This window comes from Mustela nigripes, chromosome 18 (genome assembly GCF_022355385.1).
Source record: "Mustela nigripes isolate SB6536 chromosome 18, MUSNIG.SB6536, whole genome shotgun sequence".
Lineage (NCBI taxonomy): Eukaryota > Metazoa > Chordata > Mammalia > Carnivora > Mustelidae > Mustela > Mustela nigripes.
Window position 1 is genome coordinate 15,614,090 of NC_081574.1, and position 21,179 is coordinate 15,635,268.

The window sequence follows — 21,179 nt, forward strand, 5'->3', positions numbered from 1 at the left end:
TAGCATTTAACAGAGCTACAGATTAAGTGAAAAATTCCTACAAACAGCTTAGCACGGTGTCTGGCACACACCGTTCAATGAATGTTAAATATTATTATCACTATTATTGGTGTTCTCTGGTTATAACAACAGTCAATCCTACAATCATTGTAACTCATTTTCAAAATCTAAGTTGGAAATCACTTCTGAACAAAATGAAATTCTTTATCATGAATCGTTAGTGAGAATTCAAGTGTAATGCTGAGCTTTGCTATTTTTTGAAACTTGTCTTTTGCTTTTTGAAATTTTTTTTCTTCTGATAACAGCAGAGTTTATCAGGTGTGATATTTATAAGAACTTGCCCATCTAGCTGTTACACAGTATAAATTAGACTCCTGTACAAGTTGAACATTTTTCAGAATTACCTTTTTCTCATCTGTGGTCTTAAAATGGTGGATTCCAAAGAACAAAGGATAAGTTATCCAGGGGAAATGAAGTCATAATTTTATTTTTATCGCCCCTGTCTGAGTAGAACTACCACTGCACATCATGTCCAAGCAATGCGAACATGTCTGGTTGGCACAGCTACAATAGCAGAGCTGATAAGTAACCGGTCAGCTTATCCACAGCATTCTTTTCATGGGGAGGTCACGGTTCCCTTTGTTCCTGAATGCCAAACAAAGCTTAAACATTCCAGAACCTGGCCATTCAAATTAATTAAATGACATCATGTACATGGCTCCTGGGATTATTATCTTATAAAACTGTAGCTTCTGTGCTTTTAAGTTTGCCTAATTAAATTCTATCAAATGTAAGAAGCTACGCAATTAGCATTACTAAGCCATATAATTAATATATGCCTTAAACACACTTTTTTCAGTAAGAGATTATTACTACATATGAAATACAGAAGGATTCTCAAGGTTTATAACTTTATCACTATGGAATATCATCTTAATGTTTTTCCATATGTAAAAGGAGAATTATAGCATTGTAGGCTTTTGTAAGGATCTACACAGGCCATTTAATTCAATTACTCTTTAATTTTAGTATTTAATTTTCAATTAATATTTAATGCTAATTCTCCACTAATCTTTATTGCAATTAATAAAAGAGCTAAAATGTAATAAAATTCTACCCTATAATTGTGATGGAAATAATTATTCTTAAATTTTGATTCAGAAGACTCCTGATGTTTTTGCATCTCATGAATAATGTCTGACTTCCTTGTTGGACTGAAAGCTCCAGGAGCAGGTAGCACAATTCCTAGAATGTAATATGTGCACAACAGATAGTTCTAGAATTTATCAAGGGACGATACCAATATAAATTATGACATTAGAAATGCCAGTTAATAGATACCCAGATGAAAATGAAATCACTAATGTGTTTTTACAATACATGTTCCATAACTAAACACAAGGTATAAGATAAATGCACATCTGAGACACTAATTAGATAAATACATGTGTATGTTACTACCATGTGTTTAGGAATAAAATATGTCCCCTTGCTCTTGAAAAGTTTAGATTCATGAAATGAAGAAAAAATATACACACAGAATTCTCAAATCAGGTACAGTGGGCTCAATGATATATGTATATATTTCTCTACGGTATATGCTATATACCTATATGCTATATGCTCTACGATATATGCTACTGAGAACTTCTCTTTATTTTTCCCAAATCGTGAATATAAATGTTTCTACCTAAAAGAACTCTAAGTTTGGGCCTTATACATTTTAACACCAAAATGACTTAATTATGGATATTACAGAATATCAGTCTATATTTGATTTGATTTGAAAACACTAAAAAAAATAATTTTCTGCTAGGACCTGTACTATTGTTTTTCAAAACATATTCTCAAAGTAAAGATGTTTGTAAGTTATAAAGCAACCTAACATTAAAAGTCATGAAATATATCAAAAAGTACCTGTAAAAATAATTTAATAATTTTACTGGAAAAAGGGGGGATGGAATAAAGCATGTAAGTGATTATGGAAGAATGTTGCTTGGTTAAGGAAAATAAAACAATATTGCAATTGTCATGGAGTTCAATGTTATATTGACTTGTTTAGTAGAAAAAGGAAGAATTCATATCATCTTACATTCAGGTGAACAATTCCCATTTCCCCCTGAGGAATCTAGACTACAATGGAAAAAGAATTTATCAACAGAACATTAGAATATACTTACATAAATAAAAATTCAAATGAGAATTTATGAGCATTGCTCAAAAAGTGAGGATGGAGGGAATTTAAATTTAAATTGTGTTGTGATTTTGCCAGTTTTGAATTTTTTTTTTTTTTTGGTAGCAGCAGCAGTATATAGCTGATGGGTATTAAGTAATAGAAAAACACTTCTGTCAGTTCTCCTCTACCCAGAAACCAATATAATGGCATGAGAGTCAAACTTTCAATTTTTTGAAAACTCCCTTTGAAGGTGGGAGACTTAGTTTCACAAGATGAGGAATTTCTGAAGAGACTCAACTCAGCCTTGAAGAACTTCCATAAACCATCTATGATTGACTCAAAGGAAAATATGAAGCCTTTTGACATATCCAGAGTCGAAGTCTCTCATTATGACAGTCAAGATTAATTCTGGGGGGACACCTGAGTGGCTCACTCAGTTAAGTGCCTTTGGCTCGGGTCATGATCTCAGGGTGTCCCTTCTCCCTCTGCCCCTCCCCACTGCCTGCACAGGTTCTCTCTCCCTCTCTCTCAAATGAATAAATAAAACTTTGAAAAGAGTTTAATTCTGGGGGTTCTAGGCAAGAATAAACAATAGCTAGGTCTCCAGCACGTCGCCGACAAAAAGCTTGAGGCTAAGAGCTACAAAAACCTACTGGAACTCTAATCATGAACCAGTCTCATTTGCTAAAGAGCATCATAATGGAATACTTTCCTAAAGTATTGGGAAATTCACGTGTCACAGTCCACAGAGATCCAGTGAAACCACCCCAGTGATGAGGCTTGGTACATATCACCATTTTTCAAGTTCTCTGCATCTCTTTCTACACCTGCTTTACTTTCTGCTTTGAAGCACAGCTACATTGCCAGGGTCCTGATCAGGGCAGGTAAAAGGCAGCTTAAAGAAGAGGCCAGGTAGTATACTGAAAAAAAAATTAGAGATTGTGAAGATGACTATATTATAAAATTGTCTCATGTATTTATTAAAACAATTTAAATAATTATAATAATAAACAATATTTATTAAGTGCTTCCTCTGTGCCCATCACTAACTGCTTTATGGAAGTCACTCATTCAATCTTTACAATGAATCTATGAGGTGGGCATAAAATTTATCCCCATTCTACAGACCATGTCCCTGAGCCTCAGAGACTTATATAACTTGCCAAGGTCACACGACTAGTAGCCTTGATTCAAACCCGGGGACTATTCACTATAATGACCTATAGTGCCTTTGATAAGAAGAACCAAGCTTCTTTTATTCCAAGTTACTCATACAACAAATCTTATTTTGAATTTTAATACCTAAAAGGACTAAGCTAAATAAGAAAGCATACAAGTTGCTGGAGTTTTCAAAAGATGCATTTTTGCCAAAATCTGTCTCTGTGGTCTAAGGATAGACACTTAAGATCTCTTGACTCCCATGTACTCAGTTTATAAAAATGGCTTAGCTTTTCCTACTTCTAAAACTATATGGTGGTTATGATCACACAACACTTGGAATCAAAACTATTTACTGCCTTTTACAAATGGATATTTAGTCATGAGTCTCTTTTACCCACAAGTTTTTTCAAAAAAGATCTTAAAAAAAAAAAGAGATTTTACATTATTCATATCATATCTCTGCCTATACATAGGGTCTCACATTTTTCATGGTACTATAGAAATCAATATTGAACTTTTTTCTGATATGTAGGTATATTAAAACTAATATAGATATATTAATACTGAATATAGGTATATGCAAAAGTTAAAATTAATGTGAATCTAAGTTAGTTTGATATCTGGAAATGGTTGAATTTATATGGATTTTTGAATTTCACATAAAACAGAGTTCATCCGCTCTTTGTGTCCAGTGAAAGGCAGGTCTAAACACAGATGATGGCCCGAGCATTTCCTAGAAGTCTCAAAACCATTTACTTCCGGGCTAGGAACAGCAGGTGAGCCAAGGAATCTCAATCTGAAAAATGTTTTTGAAAATGTTGACCTTTAGGTTCTAGTGTTCTCTACATTTTAGAAACAGGAAGCTATTGGTTTCAAAGCTCTTGTAATAAATACTTTTTCCCCCTTAAGCATTTCAAAAACTTTAGAAGAAAAGCCAAGTGTGGGACAAGTTTTCATACTATCCTTAATTAAATGAAACTAAGTTGAAAGAAGATATATGCTCGTGACTTTGCTCAAATGGCTTTCAGTCTCATTAAGTTGAGGTAGTATTCTCCTTTAGACTTATGATCATAACCCCTAATAGAATTGTTAACATTCCTGCAGTCAGATCGTTCTTTACGAACAACTCTTTGAGACATGTTGAGATATTTCTTTTGAAAAGCCTATAAATCTCTGTGCAGTTAATCATCATAAAAGTGTTAAAATAAAAAATTGTAAATATGAAAAGGATCTAAAGACAAATATTACCTAATTACAACTATACAGACTATCCCCAAAAGGCATATGTTCTTTTATTTAAAAGAAAAGAAAAAAAAGGCACAGCTTTCAGAAAAGGAAGGATGATTCTGGATTCTTTTGTGGTGCTGTGTAGAGAAGTCACCTAACCTCTTCCATTTGAACGGCTTTTTGCATGTGTCGATGATCTCTAACAACTCTTCTGTTTAGCCAAGTGTAGGAATCTGTATTTATCCTTACTGAAATCCTATTACTTCCTTTATAATGTTTCCCGTTTTATGCTAATTCCAGTTGATGGGACTTTTCCAAGGATCGTGACTTAAAATTTACAAACCTTGGCTGCAACCAGTACCTCCTCTCATCTTCCCAACCTGTGGCATGCTGGACCACGTGTAGGACCCGTATTACATGCGCCATTGGTCTGGTTGGCCCCACCCACCCTGTCAGTCATCACCTTGGTCTGGCCCAGGGCAACTCATGAGCACTGTGTTTTCCCCAGAGGCTACCCAGGGGTCATCTAGGAGAACCTGGGAGTGTGAAGGAATTAACATAGACCAAGAGAGAAAGGAGAGGGAGGAGCCAACAGAGCTGAGATGTAGTAATTCACTCCATATTACCTAAAAGCCATACATATTTCCTTGAGAAACTCTGGCTAGTTCAGTAATGTATCAATTTGTATTTGTTTTTCTTCTTCGCCTGCCTCTCCGTCAGTTCCCCTTACTCTTGGATCTCTGGATTGCGCCTTCCCTTCTTTCCTAGAACTGTGTTCTAGGGAAACTGGTTAAGACCTAGAAACTGTAACCATACTGTCCTCTCCTTGACACTGAATCTCCTGAGGATTTAGTAGTTCATGCTGAGGATTTGAGAATCACCAGGAAGTATCTCACATATGCTCACAAACAAGTCTGCTTGGCTACCACATGATACATATGAGGCATATTTGTCCTTCTAGCAGGTACCATTCTCTTCCATGGGGCATCAACTGGGCGCTGAATCTCCAAGGTTCAGATGCTACATGGTGTTATTTTTCAAGGTAGAAGTGAAGTGCTCTCCTCTTATATTGTGTAATCTATCTTTGGAGAGACTCAGTAAGAATGGGATTCATGCGTCACTGTGAAAAAAGGAACTTTTCAGAAGAGAACTGAATCAGAAGACAAATTCAAATGGCAAATGTCCAGGATAACTCAGATACAGCCCTCTGGTTTAATCTTTGTCACTGGCTCCAGGCAGAGAAAGAGGACATATACAAGATGAATAAGGTTCTAAGAATTTCCAAGTGAGTCTCTAGGTGAGAACTGTAGCAGATCTGGAAAAATCAGACGATTTTACCCAAGATGCATGCTCTTAATGCAATTCTGGAATTCTGACACAGACCCCAGGAGTTGGGCAGGAGGGCTGCAAGGGATCTTTTTGGTGATATTTACAATATCCATGTATCCTGCAGTCACCATTTCAAAAAAAAGCTATAGTGCACTGTTTGTTCCCTAGGGAAGATGCATGGGCGTGAACCTAGGAAGAGGAATGGGACATCTCATGCATTACGGTCCTTCTTGGACTTGTAATTTGTTTATAGTGCCGTCAGGAATTGTTTTTTGATGGGATTCTCTTCTGAGTCTTGTTCAATAAAGCGCACATTTATATAGCTCTAAAATGCAAATTATAAGCCTTAGCCCCATAAAATAAAGGCAGTTTGTTCCCATTAAAATGTTGCGTGCTTTGGATCTGGGGAGGTAAAACAAGAAATCTTGAGTTATTACCTAGCAGCACTGGATGCTTGTCTTGACCAAAGAAGGGCCCTCAGAGGTGCCGAGTTATAAAAGCAGAGAGCACCGGCCTGAGAAGAGAATTAAGAGGGCAGCAGCGAGTGGAGGGGAGGAAGAAAGCATCGCGTACTGTGTTTACTAGGTAGGAGATAAACTGGTACTCGCCATGAGTCATTTCCCATGGAAGCAATGGAAAAGGTGGTGAAAAGCAGCTGGTAGCAGCTTAGAGCAGCAGAGCTCCAAGCAGGATTTCACACCAGCACTTGTCTCTAAGTGTGAACATGACTGCAGGCAGCCTGGGAGCACAGGTGTAGATCACTAGCTGTGAAGACCAATAGGGAGGTTCTTGTGCTGTTTATCCTATTGGTAGAGTCAGGGTGTTTTCTGGGCAGACACGCTTGTTCATTTTAAGCATATTGTTTGGGTAAACAGATGAAAGCAAAATCTTCCTGTAGAACAGAAATGCCCTGAGAATAGCAGGCAGCTTCACATGAATGGGTCAAAGAGAATGCCAAATTATTAAGTACCTACTTATTTGTAGACCAAAAATATCTCTCATTCATGCTAGATTGAATCTGGTTGGGTTCTGATGTGGTTCTTTTGCAAGCATCTCTTTTGTGTGGCCAAGGGCTTGATTCAAAAGAATAACAAGGCTAGTATCTGCACATCTGATCCCTGGCCCCTGCTATTAATTTCCTCTAAGCATGTCTGTAAGCTATCTGAGTGGTACAAAAACCCTTTTAATTCCATTCCAATCTTCTTTTTCCATCAAATCCAACCAGGCAGAAGGAAAGAAAATGTGTTACTCTTAGAACAGAAATCAGAAGTGTTCTCTGAGAAGTAGGAGGTGCTGGCCCCATTTTAGGTACACTTCCATGTTGTTTCTCCAAAATTCTCACTTTGCATATGCACAGTCTTTAAAAATAATAAAGGGATCAAATACAGGTAGTACTTGTGTATGCGTCTATTTATTCATTCAGCCGTTCATCGAAGTTTGCTGTATGCTCTGTCTTGTCAGGCACTTCATACCAAGACAAGGTGGCAGAATCTGATTTCTTTTTTTTATATATATATATATATATATTTTATTTATTTTTTAACAGAGAGAGAGATCACAAGTAGGCAGAGAGACAGGCAGAGAGAGAAGGGGAAGCAGGCTCCCCGCTGAGCAGAAAGCCCAATGTGGTGCTCGATCCCAGGACCCTGAGATCATGACCTGAGCCAAACGCAAAGGCTTTAACCCACTGAGCCACCCAGGTGCCCCCAGAATCTAATTTCTGAAGATGATAACTCTCTTGCTGGGGAGACAAATCCATAAACTCTTATCATATGAATAGAAGCACTAAGGAGATGGTCCTAACTCAGACGGTGTGGGTGTTAGTAGAGGGTCTGGGAGAAGGAGGAGAGAGAAGATGAAGCAAGTCTTTGAGGGGCAGGAGACACCTGAGCTATGTCTTAGGGAATAAGTGAGAATTAGGTGGAGGAGGGCGAGAAGCCCACCGAACAAAAGGGATGAGATGGAGAAAGAGCAGTGAGGAAGTGTGTGGTGTGCACAGCATTATGGAAGAATAGAGGAGGTCAAATGGCCAGGCCTTTCTTCCCCTGCTACGGAACGTGAATTTACCTTGTAGGTGATGTAAAGCACTAAAGACCCTTGAATTGAATCAGGAATAACACAGTCAGAGTTATACTTTAGATAGATAATTTTAAGAAAACAAGGCTTTGAACAAAGGGGCATCAGCTAGGTTGTTGCAAAAGATAATAAGAACCTAAATGGAAGCAAAGAGGGGAGGGATTCATGGAGGCAAGACATTTAAGGTCTATAAGGGAAATGCGGCTGTAAAATCTAGAGCACTTGCTCATGTATTGGAGGATGGTGAGTTCCTGGGCCGGGTGGTTGGTTGTTAATGTTTCAATGCTGTTCTTTTCTTCTATACTCTTCCACTATATCGAAGATGTCAGAGTCTTGGGACACACATTTTTCTCACTCTCTGGCCAGCAGTTTCTCATGTTAGGTTCTTCCCACAATATGTACGCAAGAAAGATTTAGAAAAGAGAAAAGAAGGAAAGTCTATTATTATTCCAACAACAGTAAGCAGGAGCATGGGTTTTAGCAGGCGGCAGAATGTGGTTTTGCTACTAGTGTCAGGGTAATCTCTTGAGGCTCACCAATTTGGGTGCTATCGATGGCTGGGATTTTTGGTGGAGGCTCCTCAAAATGTCTGTATTTTCTTTCCCTCAAGACTAGCAGCAGCGGGGCACCTGGGTGGCTCAGTGGGTTTAAAAGCCTCTGCCTTCCCCTCAGGTCATGATCTCAGGGTCCTGGGATCGAGCCCCACATCGGGCTCTCTGCTCAGCAGGGAGCCTGTTTCCTCTCTCTCTGCCTGCCTCTCTGCCTACTTGTGAGCTTTGTCTGTCAAATAAATAAAAATCTTTAAAAAAAAAAAAAAAAAAAAAGACTAGCAGCAGCTTCTCTGACCTTTGGTTCTTTCGTGCCTAAAGTTTATTCTGGAATTTCCTAATTCTCTGTATTAAATCCTTTCCTCCTTAAAATATCTGTTTTCCTGAACAAACTGATGAAATCAGATGATACCCAGGTTTCTGGTTTATGTAATCAGATAGATATGAATTAGAAAATGTATCTATTCATCCACTCAGCATTCATCATTTGATGAACATCTCTATACCCAGGCATTGGTATGGAAACAGTTACTGCTATAGAAATGATCATTGCTTCTGCCCTCCTGGAGCTTAATTTCTAGAGGGAGAAATAAAAGAGTACAAGAAACCAATAACTAAGCAATGTGATTGCAGATGGAAGGAACTCTTAGGAAGAAAATAAAAGAGGAGCAAATGAAAGACAGTGTGTAAGTAGCAGAGTGGCTAACTTAGATTAAATAGAGGAAAACTTTACTAAGGAGACCACATTTGAGCCTTGCATGGCCTAAATGGCCAAAAAACACTAGTCATGGAAAAGTTCATTTCTTAAATGAGGTAACAACAAAATTGGTTGTCTCAAGGAGGAGAATGGAAGCCCATGTGACTAGAGCCTGGTTCACAAAAAGGGAAATAATAGGAAATGAAAGCTGAGAGTTATTAGGACTCAGATTATGTAGGAACTTAGAAGCCATTGTAATAAGGGTCATATAAGCCATTGTGAAGAGTTTGGAATAAGACATTAAAAAGTTTAAGCCAAAAAATAACACAATCAGATTTGTGTTCAAAAAAATATCACTACAGAAACCAACTCATTTGTCAAGGCAAATGTAGAGGATAGGAATGATAGCATAAATATTAAAAATATTAAATCTAACATGCCTCTGGGACATATAACTGGCATGCAGCTGGATGGGGAGTCTGTTAGGAAAGGTCTGGTATTGAATGTGGAATTAGGAATCATCTGTGCATAGGTTACACGGGATACTCCAAGAGTATATAGGGTAACACAGGGAGTATGTGTGAAAAGCACAGAGCATCTGGTTAAGCAGACTGTGTGGAACCTCTAAGAGTAACTGCAAGAAAAGTCCCCTACAAAAGAAATAAAAGAAGAAGAGCCAAAGGGAATGTGGGAGGTGTGGAATTATAGAAGTCAAGAGAATTTAGGAAAGTAAAAAAGCACTTAAAATGAGACTGAGATTAGAAACGGAAAACATGTCCACTCTCACTACTGTTATTCATTATTGTATTGGTGATACTAACCAGAGAAGTGAGGCAAGAAAAAGAAATAGCTGTCATACAGGTAGCAGAAGAAGAGCTAAAATTGTCTCTCCTCACACAGATGACACTGGCTATGTGGAAGATCTCAAAGAATGTGTGAGAAAGCTACCAGAACTAATATATGAATTTGTAAAGATTACAGGATATAAAGTAAATAGAAAAAGTCAATCATAGTTCTACATATGAACAATAAATGATCGGAAACTAAAATTAATAAATAATAACATTCACAATGGCACCAAAACCACAAAATACTTAGGAATAAATCTAAGAAGCTACATGTAAGATTTGTATGCTGATAACTGTAAATTATTAATGAACAAAAATAAAGAAGATCTAGATGAATAAAGACATATGTTATGTTCACGGATGAGAAAATTTAATTGTGTTAAGATGTCAGTTTTCCCCAAGTAGATAGTTAGATTCAATGTAATCAATGCCAATCAAATTCCATTTCAATCAAAATCTCATCTCAACAAGGTATTTTTAGATATTGATAAATTATTCTAAATTTGTATGGAAAATCAAAGTAAGTAGAATAGGTCACACAATCTGGGATAAGAAGAACAGTTGGAAGAGTCACACTGTCTGATTTCAAGTCTTACTATGAAGCTGTAGTGTTCAAGAATGGACACTCCAAGAGTATACAACATAACACATTCCTAAAGGAAAGACACATAGATTAGTAGAAGAGAATAAAGGCCAAGAATATCCTATGCCGGGACGCCTGGGTGGCTCAGTTGGTTAAGCAGCTGCCTTCGGCTCAGGTCATGATCCCAGCGTCCTGGGATCGAGTCCCACATCGGGCTCCTTGCTCCGCAGGGAGCCTGCTTCTCCCTCTGCCTCTGCCTGCCATTCTGTCTGCCTGTGCTTGCTCTTGCTCTCTCTCTCTCTCTCTCTGACAAATAAATAAATAAAAATCTTAAAAAAAAAAAAAAAGAATATCCTATGCCATCAACAATCCTATTCAAGCAAGGGAATTCAATGGAAAAAAGATAGTCTTTTAAACAAATGTCCTGGCATTGAATGTGTAAAAATGAACCTTGACAAATACCTTGAACCATATTAGCCCAAAATGGGCCATAAAACTTAAAACTGTAGAGATAAAAAATAAAAAAAAAAAAACCCAAAACTCAGGTGAAAATGGGCAAAAGACTTGAAAAGACATATCTCCAATGAAGATATACAAATGGTCAACAAGCCTATGTAAAGATGCTCAAAATCTTCAGTACACTTCAGGGAAATGTAAAATAAAACCACAATGAGGTAACACTTCATACTTAATAGGAAATGTAAAATAAAACCACAATGAGGTAACACTTTATACTTAATACTTAACACTTTATACTTAATAATAATAATAATAATAATTAAAAGAAGAAGATAAATAATAAAAAGACAAATGACAAATATTGGCAAGGATGTAGAGAAATCAGAATATTATACATTGCTGGTGGGATGTAAAATGGTGAAGCCAAAGAGAACAGTTTGGTGATTCCTCAATAAATTAAACATAGTATTGCTATGTGACCCAGCATTTCTGCTCCTAGACATATACTCAAAAGAACTGAAAACAGGTGTTCAAACAAAACTTGCACACAAATGCTCATAGCAACATTATTTATAGTAGCCAAAGGTGGAAATAAGCCAAATATCCATTGAATAATGAGTGTATAAACAAAATATTGTACATCTGTACTTTAAAATATCAGTCAGTATAAAAGGGAGTGAATTACTGATACATGAAAGAACCTTGAAAACTAATGCTAAATGGAAGACACAAAACAAAAATCTACACATTGTGTGATAATGAAAAGGAAGCTACATACTGGGAAAAAATATTTGCAAAATATATATCCAAAGTTAGATTCATATCCAGAATATATAAAAAGTTTTCACAGCTCAATAATAAAACAACTCATTTTAAAAAATAGACAAAAGCTTTAAACAGATACTTCACCAAAGAAAAGAGATACAGATGGCAAATAAGAACATGATAAAATGCTTAATATTATTAGTTGTTAGGGAAATGCAAACTAAAATCACAATGAGATACGATGACATATATTAAAATGGCTAAAATTAAAAAAAAAAACTGACAATAGCAAATGCTGACAAAGATATAGAGGAACAGTAACTGCCATTCATTTCTAGTAGGAAAGCAAAAGGGCCTTTGGAAAGCAGTTTGGTTGTTTCCCACTCCCTGGTATTTATCTAAGAGAAATGAAAAAACGTGTCCACAGAAAAATCTGTACATAAATGTTTATAGGTACTTTCTTCATAATCACTAAAATCTGAAAACATCACAAATATACATTAACTGGAGAATGGTACATTCATACAAGAGAATGTAACTCAACAATAAAAAGGAAAAATTATTGCTGTATCCAAGAACAGGGACAAATATGAAATAGGTTTTCCTGGTGAAAGCAGACAGACACAAAAGGCTGCAGATTGCACGTTTCCACTAATAGGACATTCTGGAAAGGCAAAACTATAGGGACCAAAAGCAGATCAAGGGTTGCCAGGGGCTGGAGTTGGGGGAGGACATGATTATAAAGGGACACAAGGATCCTTTCTGGATGGATGGAAATTTCCTATATCTTGATATGGTGGGAGTTACATGATTGCATGCATTTTTCAACATTCATATACCCATACACCTAAAAGGGGTGAATTTTACTGTATTATAAATTATACCTTTATAAATCTGGTTTTAAAAAATGATGGAGAATACTAGTTGGTTAAAGCAAATGAAAGGGCATTGGCAGTTCTATTGAGGGCAATTTCACTGGTAAAGCCTGAAGCAAGATTGAGATCATAGCATACATTTATTCAATGAGGTAGAAAGCAAGGCGTTCTGCAGAGAATGAGATGTGGGCCTCTGCTCAGTTTTACATTAATCAAGTTAAACTGCCACGTGTCTTTTCCTCTAGGTTTGTAATTCAAAACCAGAGAAGTTGGTGGGGAGGGGGCAGCAGGGTAGGACCGGAAGAGGGTACAATGATTTAGCATCTCCAAGGGCATTTGCGTTTGAATAATCTTATTTGTGATATTTAATTTGGAGAAAGAAGCTTATCTGTCACATAAAAACTAGGGAGAGGAAAGCTTGGCAAACCTTTTTGTTTAATGAGGATCCCCAGAAGAGAATGACTCACTGTGAGTCTTCAGTTAGCAGGAGTGGCGACGGAGATGAGGTATTTTATGACAATAGGAAACGCAAGCTAAACCAAATAAAGAAATTATGTTCCATAAGCTTACACTCATCTTGTATCCAATAACAGATCCAGTATTGATATTATTTTTGTTTCTCTTACCACCTTGTATTTGAGCCTTAACTAACCAGAAACAATTTGTTCTAAGATAAGAAAAAAAAAAATCTAATTTTTCTTCTGCCTACTTCGTAAATGATGAGGTAAGTCACTTTCTTTGGGGTTGGAAGAAACGATCTGACTTGGCTTCCCTTTGCAAACACTTTCAGTATCTTTTGGATTGATGCACCAAATTCTCACTCTGCCCAGTGTGGAGGTGACTGCTGAGTGCCAAAATGCTAGTGCCATAGAATCCAGCTGGCCACGTGAGTCACGGTGAGCAATTATAGCTCAGAATCCAGCCTTTCGGGATCTGGGGTCCCCGTGTGTGCAGCCTCCAGATCCTTCTCCTCCTCTGCCCAACTGCAGCAAATCCAAGCCAGACTTCACAGGATGAGTAAGCGACACATGGCATGTGTGAAATTCCCCTCCACCCTGTTACCCTTCCCAGAGCTGCCGTAGTGACGATTATAGTAACCTTGACTCCATAAGGAATGTGACAACTTAAACCCCACAGACTACTTAGCAATGCACTATTCCAGAGCAGTAAGTTGTGCCCTAGGGCCCTGGAATGATGACTACGCTGCGGGAGCTCACATCTAAGGATACTTGTCCATCAGGCAGGAATTGGCTTAATAGACAATGACTAAAATGTCTAGAACAAGTGATGCCTTTTACACAATGGAAAGGATTTTTCTACAACCATTTTGGATGGCTGGTCTCATCGGTGAATAATCGACTCTTTCATGTTAGAGCTAGCTGGTACTTTGGCATTCCACAAGCTTTTCACATTCAGCCTGGGATGCAGGGTTGGCCTGGTCTCCACCCTGGGACCTGAACTATCCAGAAATTTAAGAATGCTAATTAGTGCTCAAGTCATGGCTTGAGTTTAGGGCAGTCCAGAGAATTTGATGAACTGTAGAGACCCTTGGGAATTGGGCTTTACGCTCTGGCTCCAGACATCCCCACATTATATGGGTACAGTGGAATGGAGACAGAGGAAAGGGTATAGCTATGACAATTTTTTCATAAAGGTTCAAGGATTCAGATCAAATTTAATGGTTCTTATGGTGATTCAGGTCTTCAAGGAAGTTGTCTGTCATACAGGTGACCGTCAACCTGCCTTTAACCACAGATCCCCTAAGATCATGGAATAAGAAAAGAAAAGGTCATTTCATAGTAGGGGCAGGATTTTTTTAAGCCTATGAAATCCCATTGTGACACACTGTCTTTTTTTTTTTTTTTTTACGATTTTATTTATTTATTTGACAGACAGAAATCACAAGTAGGCAGACAGGTAGGCAGAGGGAGAGGGGGAAACAGGCTCCCTGCTGAACAGAGAGCCCGATGTGGGGCTTGATCCCAGGACCATGAGATCATGACCTGAGCTGAAGGCAGAGGCTGAACCCCCTGAGCCACCCAGGCGCCCATGACACACTGTCTTACCCTTTGCATTGGCAGTTTTTCTTCATGTCACTAGCTTCATGACTCTGTGATTTCAAAATTAGGAAATCTATCTGAATGGAAAGGGAAATCCCATAAATTTGTAAATAGATACAAATTTATGACTAATAAACTTTATAAAAATTAAGAAAATTGTCATAGAAATGAATATTCTCATGGTTCAGAATCAAACCAAAGTGTTAATTGTCCTTTATATAAGGATATTATAACTATATTTTTTAAAGATTTATTTATTTGAGAGAGAGCATGCACATACACATGTTGGGGGGAGGGGCAGAGGAAAGAATCTTCAGGCGGACGTGCCACTGAGCATGGAGCCCCAGGGAGGGGCTTGATCTCACCAACCATGAGATCAGGACCTGAGCTGAAACAAAGAGTTGGACATTTAGCTGACTGAGCTGCCCAGGTGCCCCCAAGGACATTAGAAATATAAATTTAAGTGTATTCTTTTTAAAGGACATTTCCTGACACAGTGTTTTAAGTTTTTTCTCTCACTATTAAGTCCACTGGGCACAGTTACTTGTTTCCTTCCTATTGATAATGTATCCGGAACATTCTCAAGTTGCTGGAGATCGTTGCATGACCCCAGTAGAGCTAGAGTGGAGTATCTACTGTGACTCTTTTACCACTGTGGCTTAGTTGTTTCAAAGAAGCAAGTAATAGTGACACACTTGAGTTGCAGGGACTGAGCTACTGACCGGTCTGGAAAAGCTTGGTCTTTACTCTCTTGGATAATGCTCTTTGGTCACGAGAGAGCTATCTGAGCTATCTCCTCAGTCCAAGGCCCACCGTTCCATCTGTCAGAATGATAGAGCAGCTCTTTCCCACGAGGGGTCTCAGAAGGTCCTTGAATCTTGGCACGTGCTTGTTGATTCCAGTGCGATTCTGGAGACCAGACCCTACTATATTAGGGGGCCACTGGAGTTTCACCAAGGCCACTCTGAATTCTGGCTTGAAATTTCACAAGACAGCCCATTGTATTTTGAAGTAGCATTTTCCCTGATGGAAAAGCCTTTCCTCATTATTTCTGTTCAGTGGACAAGTAAAGAATTCATGAATTCAAAGTGACGTTCTGAATTGATGGCTCAGACGGGTTGTGTTGAATTGTCATTTACCACTCTCCCTCCCGTCTTTTTTTTTTTTTTTTTTTTTTTAAGATTCTGGTAGTATTCTGATGAAAAACAAGTCAGCTCCAATGCAAGGATAAATCTTCATTCATACACTTTGAAATTCTCCTCCTAACTAACCCTCTGTCTCTGCAATTATTCTGTTCGAGTCAATCTTAGATGCTGCACCCCTCGTTAGAGGGTAAGATAGTAGCCCAGCATGCCACACTCCCATGCGGCAGGCCTAGGTCTTTGCCTCGAAAGATGGGAAATTTGCAGACCATTATTTCAATTCCGATGAATGTGTCAGAAGTATAAAAGGCCTTATCCCATCTGGTCCTCTTCACAGGAGACTGAAAGAAGACAGGCAGGAATGTTGATGGCCAAAACCACTTAATTTCTATTGAGACTAAAAAAGAAATAAAGAGCAGATCTAGATCCAGAAAACAGAAAACAAGCACATGGTTGTTAAAATTACACGAACAACTGGAGTTCGAGAAGCCAATCTGTTTTCAATGGCATGAGGGTGTCTCCATTGCTTTTTGATCCACAACCAGGCAGACAACTACGGCCACCGTAAAAGCCTTCAAGTCTTCAGGATTGTGTGGATGCTAATTTAGACTTGGTCTCTGGTTTGTTATGAAATGAAACTTGTTCACAGTATAAGTGCAGAGCAGAAAAGAATATGATTAGAGATGCCTTAGGAGAACTTTCTCTTCATCCTGCCTCTCAGGCATGAGTCACCATTTCCTCTTAAAATATGGAGAACTACTAAATGTGGCTTTCATGTGGGTTGCACACTTGGTAATGACGGAGCTGGGAAAACCACACAACTCCCTAGCCATCCACATGTCATGGGTTCTCACAGCAATCCTGAGAGATGCTGAGATATTACAGGAAGTTTAACATTCTGCTCCATTGGCTTATCCCATATGTTGAGTCTAACATCTTTATGAAAAAAAAAAAAAAAAAAGAAAAAAAAGAAAAGAAAAAGTTGCTGGAGGGAAAGAGGACACTTTCTTCATGGTTGTCAGAAAAACTCACACAAACCATAGCACACAGTTCTTTGATATCCTGGCCTCACAGGCTTTAGGAAACCTTTTCTCCAAATGTTAGCTCTATTCTTATACATGAGAAAAAGGACTTCATGCCTTGGTTTATGGGTGATTAAACCACCCCCCTCCTTTGAGAAACTGTAGTTGCTCTGGCTAACACCTGTGCTAATACCTGATCTCTGGATACCATACATTTTGCAAGATACTACTTTCATCATTTGACTGACATCAATTTCAGTGACTTTGGGATCTACTTAGAGCCCTTGTCAAAAACTCTTCAGAGCTGATAAGATACACAGTTTTTCTCCCATATTTTGCCCCTAAAGTGGCTATTGTTAAGCTCAGAAAGCCTGTGTATTCCCAGAAATGAAGAAATATACCTTAAACTACCACAAAGATCATGATTTGCTATTTATAATTTTTTTTACAAACTGATGTTTGTTTTCTTTTCTAATGTTCTCATACTCCTTTCAGGACACATAGTAATATGATGACAAAGGAAAGATAGATTAATTAGTAGTTGTTTTTTTCTGAGAAGGCTTCCTCATGCCCAAGAGAAATAAGCAAGGAATTATAAATATGTAATAACTTACAATTGTTCTAATGGGATCTTCCTGATCTACGTGCACTGTCATTTTCTCTTTTAAAATGACACCTGTGTGGCTCAGTGGGTTAAAGCCTCTGCCTTCGGCTCAGGTCATGATCTCAGGGTCCTGGGATCGAGCCCCACATGGGGCTCTCTGCTCAGAGGGGAACCTGCTTCCTCCTCTCTCTCTGCCTGCTTCTCTGCCTACTTGTGATCTCTGTCTGTCAAATAAATTAATTTATCTTTAAAAATAAATAAATAAAAATAAAAATAAAATAACATCCTGTGGAAGAATGTAGAGAAAAACTCTGAGTGTGGAACCAAGACCTTCACATAATGCAGAGCCTGCTTACATCAGGAAATAATCCTTTGTGAAGTAAGTAAACCCTTTTAGTGTACTATAATTCAAAGCTTTTGGTAAATTTACTGCAAAACCCATGTACTCAATGCTGCTCCAGGCAACAGGTCCCCATAAACATCCTCTGTACACTTTGTAGAACTATAAATTCTACTCCCATTCCTTGTGTCCTGATATGCCCTCTTATAAAGCCATGGTTTCTAAGTTACTCTTCACCATGTCCTATCACTCAAGCAGGTTGGAACAGAAGATAGGTTAGAACTAGGGCTTTAGGCTTATCGCCTTTATGTCCATAGACCTCTTTATCAGCTTTTGGTTCCAAACTGTTGTTTACAGAGCTGGGTACTATTCTATATTAACTGAGGATTGTAGCCATCTTTCACAGATACAAAGTGACCAAAGTTGTGAAATTGACATCCAGCCAAAAAGTGGAAGTACATCTCTAACAAGCACAATTATATTTGTGGGGAAAATAGGTGCAAACATTTTAATCTGGGTCTACTCTAGAAAACTCAGGTCAGCTAGTTGTTTTTGTAGGATGTTCCGTGGTTTTGTTATTTCTGTAAGTTTCTTTTTTTTTCTTTTTAATATTTTATTTATTTGTGAGGGAGAGAGAGAGAGTGACCACAGGCAGGGGGAGCGGCAGGCAGAGGGGGACGGAGATGTAGGCTCCCTGCTGAGCAGTCCTGGGGTTCCAGCCCAGGACTCTGAGATCATGACCTGAGTCAAAGGCAGATGCTTAACCCACTGAGCCACCTAGGTGCCCCATATTTCTGTAAATTTCAAGGGATTTCCTTGAATGTCAGGAAGTCTTGAAAAAAGAAATGGATTTCCATATCTGAGTTGCAGTTCAGACTGAGTGTAGGTTATCAGAGTCAATTCTCCATGGTACATTACTTTGCTCACAGCTTTTTTGGGTATTTCATTCTGACTGCTTCTCAAATCCACCCAAAACCTTAAACGCAGAGACAAGTGGACTCAAATCCCGAGTATCTAGCACATAATGTCCTTCTGGTATTCCTTTATTATTTGCATTAATATAAAAACAGTGCATTAAACTATTCACCACCAAGCAAATCACTACTCCAGGAAGCTGTGATCTGTATGATCTTTCTTGGTTCTGTAGAGGCTCCCTACCCCGTATCCCTGCCATGGGACCTTGGGAATCATGAAATTCTCTATACTCTAAAGGTAAGTGATGGGAGTAGGCTGGTGGGAAAAAAACTGCCAAAGACGCACACTGATGAGTGCTGTGCACATGTAAACTGTAGCTCCTTCCCGTAAGTGTGCATGTGGGACCCTGAGCCTCGCTTCCCACCTGAGTTGAAGAGCACAGGGAGGGAAATGATACTTAATAGATGCTTGGAGTTTTGCATAAATAATAATAGCCATCACAACTGTCCAGGCAGGCTAGTGTTAGATGGGTTTTTTCTTCTTCTTTTTTTTTTTTTTTTAGGAGAAAGAGCTCTGTCCAGGTCGGGGGAAGGGCACAGAGGGAACAACAGAGAGAGAGAGAGAGGATCTTAAGCAGGCTCCACACTCAGGGCAGAACCTGACACAGGCCTTGATTTCACGATTCTGAGATCATAACCTGAATGGAAATCAAAGAGTCCACTGCTTCACCGGCTGAGCCATCCAGCTCTATGAGGCTGATTTTATGGATGAAGAAATTGAAGCTAAAAGAAATAAAATCACTCTTCCAAAGTCTTATAAGATGAAATACATATCCTTTTCCCACATATGTAATGTAGAACCAGAAAATGCGTTACCTTGGTATTCTTTGAGGCATGATCTTGACTTCTTTTAGTTCACATATAGGATTCCTACTACATCCCAAATGTGTGTGGTGGGGGGAGAGATTCCCAAATAGCGATACACTACGGCAGCTATATAATCTTTCTTTCTTCTAATTGTAAAGGGAAAAGAACAAGAGGGATACTTAATGAGCTATATCTCCTGTCCACTTTGGGGGAGAAATCTGCAAATTTAATTTTCTTCTGTGAGATATAAAACAAGTGTCAGAATTTCTTTCTCTATATTATATTTGTAAGTTTTCAGAGACTCTTTTACGTATATGCGTATAGTATTATGTCATCGGACAAGCAGTAGAAACTGGAGAGTGTACCAGAAAGTTTCTTTTTGATGGGGCTGATACCTAGGCACCCTGAACAAGGTCTCAGAAGGAAATGAAAGGAAAATCATTTTTGTATTTTCCAAGGTGAGGGCCAGACTGGAGTCTGGTTTGTGTCTAGGATTTTTTTTTCATATGCTCACTGACTTTATTATCAGTTGAGGCATAATTGACATGTGTCAGGACTTCTGGTAAACCTTTCGGTAAGCACCAAATAGGTGAAAAAAAGAAATAGAGATATATTATTGAGACATTACTTTTAGGTTTTCAATTAGCAATAATTGCGCCTCGGATAAACCTCATTGGCTATGATATTGCCACTGTGCAAAGCTTACTTTTAGGTTTTTGTTGGTCATCAAGGTTGTGACAATATTCTAGGTAGAGACCGATTTATAAGGAATATGGAAAACATTAGTGCCAGTAATTTTTTGTTTTGAAGTTTAGCTGCAAAATGCAATGGTTCCATCTTAATTTGAAATCTCTTTAATTCCAGAAGGTCACTGAGGGGGACATAATTGAATTTTCTTTGCCTCATCTTTTTGGGGTGGGGTAATGTCTATGTCCCCACCCCCCAAGTATTGTTATAATATCAAAGCTTCTCATGACCCGGAACCCCTGCCTACAGCCAACTGTTTCAGGAAATGGCAGCTGTCCCAAGCTAGGCACTGCTGTTGTCATTTACATCTGGGATACTAATTTGGGGTTAAAACACTCTATTTTTCTTGTCACTTGAGGTAAACTATGTCACTTGAGTAAACTATGGTCGATTGTTAAGAGATGACAATCTCTTAAGAGATGTTAATATGAAGAGATGGTGTTAAGAGATGTTCTGGAACATATCTCTATGTTTTAGGAAAATAAAGTGAGTCTATTATGAATCTAAACTTGGAGCTCAAAGATTCTATTCCCAAACAGATTCTCTTGATGAGAGAGATGTACAACTAGAAATTCTTGTCGTGGCTAGAGAAATCCTACCCACGCAGAAAGAGGAATAAAGAAGCCACTCAGAGAGAAAGGGAGAAGCAGAAATGAGAAAGAAAGAAAGAGAGAAATTGCTAGTTCTCTGATCCCAAATGCACACTTCCTATTGGTGCCATGAAACTCTCCCATAACAT

At 38.4% G+C, this 21,179-nt stretch overlaps 1 pseudogene; it reads right to left on the minus strand.

Moving 5' to 3' along the window:
- Positions 1-20,272: 20,272 nt before the first annotated feature.
- On the minus strand, positions 20,273-20,396 carry LOC132006633 (U4 spliceosomal RNA; annotated as a pseudogene).
- Positions 20,397-21,179: the final 783 nt, after the last annotated feature.